This window comes from Epinephelus moara, chromosome 19, assembly GCF_006386435.1.
Source record: "Epinephelus moara isolate mb chromosome 19, YSFRI_EMoa_1.0, whole genome shotgun sequence".
In the NCBI taxonomy this organism is placed as follows: Eukaryota; Metazoa; Chordata; class Actinopteri; order Perciformes; family Serranidae; genus Epinephelus; species Epinephelus moara.
The window spans coordinates 778,195-788,414 of record NC_065524.1 but is presented as its reverse complement, the minus strand read 5'-3'; the positions used below and the strand labels follow the sequence as shown (position 1 = coordinate 788,414).

The 10,220-nt window shown below is 40.2% G+C and overlaps 1 protein-coding gene across 1 annotated transcript in view; it reads right to left on the bottom strand.

The window, feature by feature from the left end:
• The window catches only part of LOC126406524 (inactive pancreatic lipase-related protein 1-like), a 69,786-nt gene that overhangs the window by 12,631 nt on the left and 46,935 nt on the right, over nt 1-10,220 (bottom strand). The window lies entirely within an intron of this gene.

The window sequence follows — 10,220 nt, the reverse complement described above, 5'->3', positions numbered from 1 at the left end:
TACTAAAACTGAGCTTCTATAAGGCAATGAATATTGCGGAGGGCGTGGCTCATCACATAAAGGTGTATAACATCTCAAGGGTTTCACTGATCACCACACAACTTTGTAGGCATATGACCACACATAATCTGAGGGGACCCCTCCATTATTGACCCGATCAAACAAAATAGGGGTGCTAGAGAGCTAATTTCTTATCTAGGCCTAACCGCCATATTGATTTTTACTAAACTTGGTAGATATGTAGAACAGGATGCCGCAAGGTGACTGGAGAAATTTAACTCTAATTGGCAACTGGGTGATGCTATAGCAACAGAAAAATGCTTAAAAATGGCTAAAATGAGACCAATCGCTTTGGCTCCCCCTGTGGCCAAATGTTTTGGGGGTTTTTCTAATTTTTGGTATGACTAAGTCATGGTATGGTATGCTGTACATAAGCACGGAAACTGTCAGAGTGTCATTCTGTCAGTTAGTCATTCTGTCTGTCCCATGTTTTTCTACTCACTGACGTGGTCAATCTATGTTTCCCATGTGAACTACCAGTGCGCCCCACTTTTAAGTCAGTACAACATGTAAACACTTTAAGATATTTTCCAACATACATTGTTGGGAATGAAGACTCAATTATTCAAAATATAGAAGAAATTGTTAATGAGTTCAATGATATCTTTATTAATGTAGACCCAAATTTGGCAAAAGAAATTAATTTTCCTAGAGATGAAGATAAAAATTTCGATATTGCCTTTGATAACTGCAATTCATTGTCCCTTGGTGGAGTTTGTGAGAGTGATGTGTTACAAGTGGTCAGAAGGTTTATAAATAAAAAATCTACAGAGGGTAATTCTATTCACATGTCTATTATAAAAGAAGTAACTGACTGTGTCCTCAAACCATTTACTTATATATATGTAATAAATCCTTTCTCACAGGTACTTTTCCTGATAAAATGAAAATTGCCAAAGTGGTTCCAATCTATAAAAATAGTGACAAGCATGTGGTATCAAATTATAGAACGGTGTCACTGCAACCTCAATTTTCTAAAATACTTGAAGAATAATTTGTAAACAGAGTGAACAACTTTGTTGAGAAATATGAGTTACTGAGTGACTATCAGTTTGGGTTTAGGAGTAATCATTCTACATTTTTAGCAGTGATGGACTTTGTAGAAAATATATAAACAGTAGTAGAACAGCACACTGTAGGTGTATTTATTGATTTATGTAAAGCGTTTGACACAAATGATCATTCCCTCCTTCTTCAGAAATGTGAACGCTATGGTATAAGAGGTGCTACACATCTTTGGTTAAGTAGTTATTTAAATAACAGGTATCAGTTTGTAAGAATTAATAATACTGAATCACATCTTAGAAGAGTAACCTGTGGTGTTCCACAAGGTTTGGTATTGGGACCTAAGTTATTTATACTTTATTTAAATGATATTTGTAAGGTATCTAATATGTTGAAATTTTAACATTTGCTGATGATACAAATTTATTTTGTTCAAGAGATGACATGAAAGAGTTATTAAAAACAGTAGAAAGCTGTCAATAAGTTATCACTAAATGAAAATAAAACAACATGTATGGTGTTCGGTGGCATTAGGGCTAATTGTGAAACAAAACTGAACTTAAATGGTGTTGAAATTTAACTCTATCATGAAATAAATTTTTTGGGAGTGATTATAGATCATAAACTATGTTGGAAGCCACACAAGACAAGGGAGTTATTAAATAAGAAATGTTTGTATATATATTGTATTGTTCACTTGTAATGCCATATATGTCCTATTGCACTAAAATGTGGGGGAAATGCTTACAAAAAAAATGTAGATTCTATAATTAAACTTTAGAAAAGAGCCCTCAGAATAACACATAAAGCTGGTTCAGGAATCAGTTGTTTATCCACCTTATTCACCTGTGGCTCAGAGGTAGAGCGGGTCGTTCGCAGATTGGAAGATCAGCGGATCGATCCACTCCTCCAGTCTACATGTCGAAGTATCCTTGAGCAAGATACTGAACCCCAAATTGCTCCCGATGTATGTTAAAAAGCAGGTGGCACCTTGTATGGTAGCCTCGGCCACCAGTGTATGAATGTGTATGTGAATGGGTGAATGTGACTCGTACTGTAAAAAAGTGCTTTGAGTGGTTGGATAACTAGAAGGGTGCTATACAAATGCAAGTCCATTTACCATTACTTATTCCTAGCCCCCAAATTATGTGCCCGACTTACAGTACTCTATTCTTCTTTCCAAGAGCAATTGGGAAATTAAACATGGAACACATCACCTTTTATAGTTCAAGCGGGATTATGTGATCATACCTCTGCCATCTCTGACAGCCTTCTCAAAGCATTGTTTTTTTTTCCTTTTGAACCGAGCACGCTAGCAAATAGCTTGCCTTGCTCCGTTAAAATACTGTTAATTTTAACATGGCTGGACCTAACTTAAAGGGATAGTGCACCCAAAAATGAAAATTCAGCCATTATCTACTCACCCTCATGCCGAGAAAGGCTCTGGTGAAGTTTTAGAATCCTCACATCCCTTGCGGAGATTGGCGGGGGGAGTGGCTAGCACACCTAATGGCTGACTGCACCCCAGACTAACGTCCAAGAACACAAAATTGAAACCACAAAATATCTCCAACATGCTCATCCGTAGTGATCCAAGTGTCCTGAAGCCCCGACATAAAAATTTGTTTCGAAAAACGTCAAATGAACTCTGTTTTTAGCCTCACTGTGGCCTGTAGCTCTGACTGCTTCTCTGTGCTCCGCGCTTACGTGTGCGCGCTCAGGGTGATCGGTGATGCACGGTCTCTGAAGAGCAGCAGTCTCGTCAGTCCAGATTCTCAAGTGCAGGCATCGCCATTTCCCAGACTGAGCAGCAAAGACTTTCCTCATCCGTTGGCACTGCTTTGCATTTGAAACAACTACACCACCAGGTTTCCAGTGCTCGACTCCGGTATTCTGCGGCTGGCTGAGGGTTTGGCTCATGAGCTGCGGCGGCTGCTTCATCCAGTAGCCTGAGTTCAACTTTTTATGTCGGGGCTTCAAGACACTTGGATCACTACGGATGAGCATGTTGGAGATATTTTGTGGTTTAAATTTTGTGTTCTTGGACGTTAGTCTGGGGCGCCGTCAGCCATTAGGTACCAGAGCTCCGCAAAGACACCACAACACCACAGACAGTCTATGGGGCTAACTAACTTACTGCTACTTTGGCTATCTCACAGGAAGTTGCGCACATAATCATTTCTACAGTAGTGCCCTCAGACATTGTGTATTTAAAACATTGGAAATACTTTTTCGAGTTGTAAACAGAATCCTTCCTGACTGTATTCAAAATTTCTTTAGAATTTTTTTTTTTTGTGATCAACTTTTTATTTTCTTTTTCTTTTTTAACAATATACCAACACTAAATCATATACACAGCCACATATCTCACATTCATATGCAACCATACATCTCATTAACATTGTTGCTGGCAGTGTAAGAAGAAAGAAGAAGAAGAAAAAGAAAAAAAAGAAAAAGAAAAAATAAAGTCCTGGACTATTATCCCCTTCCCCTCTGGCTTACTCCCTTCCCCTCCCCTTGCTGGCTTCAGAAGACCTGTCATATCTGGGCTTAAAGAAGAAAATAAATGAGTAAATAATTTAGTTAATTTAATTAATTAGTACAAGTAAATTGTATCCCCCCTCTCCTTTTAACGTAACAATGAAATATTACTGGCATTTGATGACTAACAGTGAAAAAGGAAATAAATAAATCAAATCAAATAAAATAGTGATCGTGATAATGAGTAAAAAGATGATCCGATCAGTTCATACTGCTAGTAGTATCCTTCCAAATAAGTGTATACCATACAAACCTGCATATTGAATATATATAAACACATCTGTTCGCATGAACCCGTCTACAACGAATTACATAAACATTTATATCTACATACACATATGGGGAACTAAACCTTATTGGCCAACCAATTGCACCTACTTAATTTACGCCTAACCTTCTCCATTGCCCTAGACAGGACCTCAATATTATCTGCTATATCCCCATTTGATCGAGCAATAGAGAGTTCTAAAGTAAGAATATCATGCAATAGGGCAATCCACTGGGAGATATTGAGTCCATGTGGGGGTTTCCACCTCTGTATTAGCATTTTCTTTGCTGCTGTCAAACCTAAAAACAACAGCCTTCCCTGAGAAAACTCAAGTTGCTCCCACTCCTTCAAGTCAACATTCCATACTTTGGTCTCCCCCAATGTATAACTTGTAGCTTCTTGCAGCTTTTGATATAGAGTGGATACCAAACCTGATTTAAATTTAATACATAGAAGCTTAAGAAGCGGATGTTCAGGAAGAGAAGTATTACATGGAACTCCATAAGCTAGAATAGCATTTCTCAGTTGTAAGTAAAAATAAAAAGAGGTTCTGGGTAAATTATATGTGCTCTTAAGATCCTCATATGATCTTAGGCCTTTACCATCTATAATATGAGAGAAAGTGCAGATACCAGAATTAGACCATGGAGGGTAAATAATCGGTTTCTTCTCCAAGCAGAATAAATTATTTCGAAATATTGGTGTCTGAGTGTGTCACTGCATCTCCCATTTGCCTAGCTGCTCCACTTGTTGCCAAATCTGTATGGAGTGAGCAATTATAGGGCCGAATTTTGATTGGCAATGTCTGGGAGGTAAACCACAAAAAATTAATTCATCCAATTTGTAAGGGAAAACAATACTACGTTCAGTCTGGAGACAAGAAGTGTTCAAATCTTGAGGAAACCAATTTCTAAGCGGACTGAGCATAAATAACAGATAATATAAATTAAAATTGGGCAATCCAAATCCCCCTAAATGTTTGCCCTGTTGAAGTATGTTTTTAAGTCTTGGTCGTTCTCCTGTCCAGATAAATTTTCATACAAGGCTCTGAATCTTGTCCCAATAGTGAGCAGGTGAAGGTAAAGGCAACATACTAGATCAAAAGTTGATCTTAGGTAAGACCATCATATTAACAACCGATATTCACATACATAATGACAATAATTTATGATTGAACCATCTCTCCAGATCCTTTGACAAAGTCAGTTAATCGTTTGTAATTCTTATTAACAATTTTATCAAGAGTAGAGAAAATATCAATACCAAGGTACTTAAATTGAGAAACTATTGGAATTTCTGTGCGCAAATCTGAATAGTCTGAAACATTCTTTAAAAATAAAAGTGCGGGGGCGTCGGTGGCTTAGTGGTAGAGCAGGCGCCCCATGTACAAGGCTGTTGCCGCAGCGGCCCGGGTTCGAGTTCAGCCTATGGCCCTTTGCTGCATGTCTCTCCCTTTCTCTCTCCCCGCTTCACGCTTAACTGTCCTGTCGATTAAAGGCAAAAAATGCCCTAAAATATCTTTAAAAAGAAAATAAATAGAAGTCGGATTTATTCAGATTTACTTTATAACCTGAAAAATGACTAAATAATGATTTTTATTTTTTTTTACTATAGATTAAGAGAAGGAAATTATAATTTAAGAGGGTTATTTATTTATGAAACATGTAAAGTGAGAACTAATGTAAAATACAGACTTGTTTCAGTTTTGGGAGTCAAGTTATGGAATGAACTCAGTGCTGATTTGAAACTGTGTAGCTCTCTGTTGCTTTAAAAAAAAAAAGCCTTAAAATGTAAAATGATTATGGATTATAATGTAAAATGATCGAGATGTAAACAAATTGAGGATTGTAATTTAGAGGATAATGTATTGAATTATTAATTTATGTATTTTCTTTCTTTGGTATTGTTGATATCCTGGGTTTTCCTTTGGTTTATATAGGATAGGCAAAAATAAGTCTGGGGCTTCAGCCTATTCCTCTTTCGGTTACGGACTGTGAGAAAATTTGTGTGAAATAATCTTTGTTTTTCCAGATGTATCTAACCAAAATAAAGATTATTCATTTATTCATTATTTCAGTCCTGCCTTTTCCAGCCACTGGTAGGATTTGTTGATGTCGGCCACTTCTTCAATCTGTTGGTGGTACATGCCATGCAGGGGCTTGTCCTCCCATGATGGTTTATCCTCCTCTTCTGCATTCTTGGGTTTCTGCTGCCTGGGGTATTCACTTAGCAGCTCATCTTTGGGGGCACTCTTCATTGTGTATTCCTGGATTATGGTTGTTTCATCCTGGACAGTGGCTCTGATGCTCACCACTCCTCGGCCCCCCTCACAACGCTTTGTGTACAGTCTCAGGGTGCTGGACTTAGGATGAAACCCTCCATGCATTGTGAAATATTCCTTGTCTTAGTATCAGTGGCCTCTATCTCTCCTTTTGGCCAGCTTATTATACCAGCTGGGTATCTGATGACTGGCAGGGTGTACTTGTTGATAGCTAGGACCTTGTTCTTTCCTTACTCTGTGTAGGTATTTGGCTGCGGCTGACTTCCTTGCGGCCTCCTCATGGTTCCCATTCTCCTGCGGGACCCCAAAGTATTTGTAGCTGTCCTGAAAACATGTGTATGTATGTATAATTGTATAATTGTATATATATATATATATATATATGTATGTGTGTGTGTGGGTTGGGCTGCTGGTTAACCAATCGGACATAGTGGTGGTTGACCAGTGGTGTAGTGGAGGGTATACTCAGGTATACAGGGTATACTTCTTTTTCTATCCAGTTACAGTATACCCACCTATCAGCTAAAAAGCCATTTTAATATATAGGAGAGTATGCTCACATCCTCATCAGTAACCTACCTATCTACCTAGTAGTACACTCACCTCATCAATTACCACTACACCACTGTGGTTGACAAACACCAGAAGAGAGTCAGAATCAGAATCTTTATTGTCATTGTGCAAGTACAACGAAATCTTATGTACAAGGTTAAAAGAAAATTACTCGTAGAACAGTGAACAGACCAATGATGAATGAATATATACAAATGTATGTGCAGAAACAAGAGTGCTGTATAATTATAAAAAAAATAGAGAAAATATGTTATCGATTATCGATTATCGTTACATGTTAAATATTGCACAGTTTAAAATTATTGCACCAAGTTGAGATATACAGTTGTTCGCAGCTAAAAAATATTTATTGCGTACAGTGAAATATTGCACAGGTTATTTTAATTTATATTATTTAAGGGGCATACCCTTCAGTGTCCGTTTATTATTGCAACAGCCCTGGGATATGTGCGGTTTTCCGTCTGTTTGTTTTGGCTTTCATTGTCCTGTACTGTCTAGCTGAGGGTAACAGTTGGAGCAGGTGATGTGCTGGGTGGGATGTGTCCTTCAGGATGCTGCAGGCTTTTCTCTGGCAGTGGGACCTGTACAGCTCCTCTAAGGAGAGGAAAGCACAGCCGATGATCTTCTGTGCTGTGTTGATGACCCTCTGGCTTGCTGTCTTTTGTTGAGCAGTGCAGCTGGCAAACCACACTGCGATGCAGGACGTTAGTACACTTTCAACAGAGCATCTGTAGAAGGACACCAGCAGCTCCTTGGATAGGGCGTTGTTTTTCAGGACCCTCAGGAAATGGAGTCGTTGCTGTGCCTTCTTGATCAGCGCAGTGGTGTTGGTTTTCCAGGTTAGGTCATAATCCAGGTGCAGGCCCAGAAACCTGAAGTCAGAGACCCTCTCCCCACAGTCCCTGTTGATGTATATGGGCTGAGGGTCAGATCTTTGTTTTTTGTGGTGGTGAGGACCAGGTTATTGTTGTTGCACCAAGATGACAGTTTTTCCACCTCATCCCTGTATGCAATCTCATCTCCCCCTGTGATGAGCCCGACCACTGTCGTGTCATCCGCGAACTTCACGATGGAGCTACTTGGGTGCGTGGGGGTGCAGTCATATGTGTAGAGAGTGTACAGTAGGGGGCTCAGCAAACATCCCTATGGGGAGCCGGTGTTGAGGCTGAGTGCTGGGGAAAGGTGGGGCCCTACTTTGACTCTTTGTGGGCAGTCGTTGAGGAAGTCCTTGATCCAGAGGCAGATGGAGTGTGGGAAGCCAAGGTTGTTTAGTTTTGTTACTAGTCTGTTAGGGATGATTGTGTTAAATGCCGAGCTAAAGTCGATGAAAAGAAGCCTGGCATAACTGTCCTTCTATTCCAGGTGGGTCAGTGTTGTGTGGAGGGCTGTGGCTATGACATCCTCTGTCGATCTGTTATTCCTGTATGTAAACTGGTGGGATCAAATGTGGGTTGAAGTCCTTGAGTGATGTGATTTCTGACTAGTTTCTCGAAAACACTTCATAATGACTGGAGTGAGAGCCACTGGCCGGAAGTCATTTAGACTGCTTTTTTGGGACAGGGATGATGGTTGAGGACTTCAGGCAGGGTGGAACAGTGGCCTGTGCTAAGGAAAGGTTGAATATTTTAGTAAAGACCCCTGTGAGCTGATCTGTACAGTCCTTCACCAGTGACACTGTCAGGTCCTGCTGCTTTTCTGGAGTTTACTGTCCTCAGCATATGACTCACGTCATGCTCCCCCACAGTGACGATAGGTAGTAGTGGTAGATGTGGCCATACCAGCTGACAGCAACATCCGAAAGAAGGAACAAGAAAAAGTGGATAAGTATCAAGAGTTGAAAGAACAGCTGGAAAAGATGTGGAAGGTCAAATTCAGCCCCCTCGGTTCTGATCATCGTCCCTCTCTATGACACCATCAGACCACACTTACTGTATCTAGTCCGAATGACATTCCGGTGTCATTACTGTAGATCCTGGTGAGGTGGATCAGTGAGCCGATGTCTCACTCACTCCTAGCATGCAGCTTGATGTCATCCACGTGGAGGAGGCTGCTACACTTCAAAACCCATATCCAAAGCCACTCTTTTAGATGAGTTGGCTGAGGGAGTTCAGGCCTATGCAGAACAGTAATGGAGACAGTGCATCACCTTGGTAGATGCTGCACTTGATGTTAACTTATGCAATTGACTTTGAGCTGGCCCCCAGAGTTGGCCCCATTGAGTTCTTGATGAAGGCTCTTTGTGTCCTGTTGATGTTCTACATTTCCAAGCATTCCATTATCCATGTGTGTGGCATTGAGTCAAACGCTTTCTTGTAGTTGAACTGAAATCCTGAATATATTGAATGAACCTCAAATATCTTGCCCTGCTGCCCTCAGGACGCAGGTATAAAACGCTGAGGTGCAGAAGGGCTCGCTTCGGGAAAAGCCTGATTCCCGCAGCCATTGCTGCTCTGAACAACAGGCCCCGTTGATTGTATCATGTTTATATGCTGTATGTCGTTGCTTTTTGTGTGCTGCTCGGCAGTGTGATGTGTTCTGATGGTGTCGGTGTGCTGATGCTGAGTCCAACAAGTACAGTGCTGTGGAAAAGAATTTCCCCTTGGGGACAATAAAACCTAACCTAATATTGAATGAAAGTCTGAATATATGGAATAAACCTTGAATATATCAAATGAAAGTCTGAATATATGGAATGAACCTTGAATATATTGATTGAAAGTCTGAATATATGGAATGAACCTTGAATATAAGGAATGAATGTCTGAATATATGGAATGAACCTTGAATATATTGAATGAAAGTCTGAATATATGGAATGAAATCTGACGTCATTAAGGCACTAGCGCCATCTTGTGTTTCCTCTGTATGCTTGTATTGGATGCTGCAGCATCACAGTGAATATGAGTGTAGTCTCGCCACCAGACAATCAGAGATCTCCGCCTTCTGATAGTCTGGGGACACTCCTTTCTAAAGTGTGTTTAACACACCGGCGAAAACGGCCGGCAACAAAGCAACGCCTCTTGCATTTTTGAAAAGGACATGCCTTCTCAGTAATGTGCGCTCCCCCTTTTCTCGTCCGCAAGGAAACAAACACACAGAGAGCTTGAAAATGGATGCCGAGAGATTAAACTCCGTTTTATCAAACGTGTGCTCATCCATGAAGAAAATATTTCTTCCAGCGGATATCTTAGTTACAACATGATTGAGCTAACTGGAGTAGTTTCATGTCGTATCCGACAACGGGAGGCTTTTAACAGATGACGTCCTGATGTTAGCTTTGCTGCTGCTGTTAGCTGCTGTCCCTGTCAGCTGCAGCCACTGATGCTTTCTAGACATCGTGATTTCCCAAAACTGAATAAATACCACACATAGCAACACAAAACTGCTTTGCTAGCTCAATCATGTTGTAACTAAGATATCCGCTGGAAAAAATATTTTTTTCACGGACCATTTAATGAGTTATTACCTATTACAGACACCGCTAACGGCTAA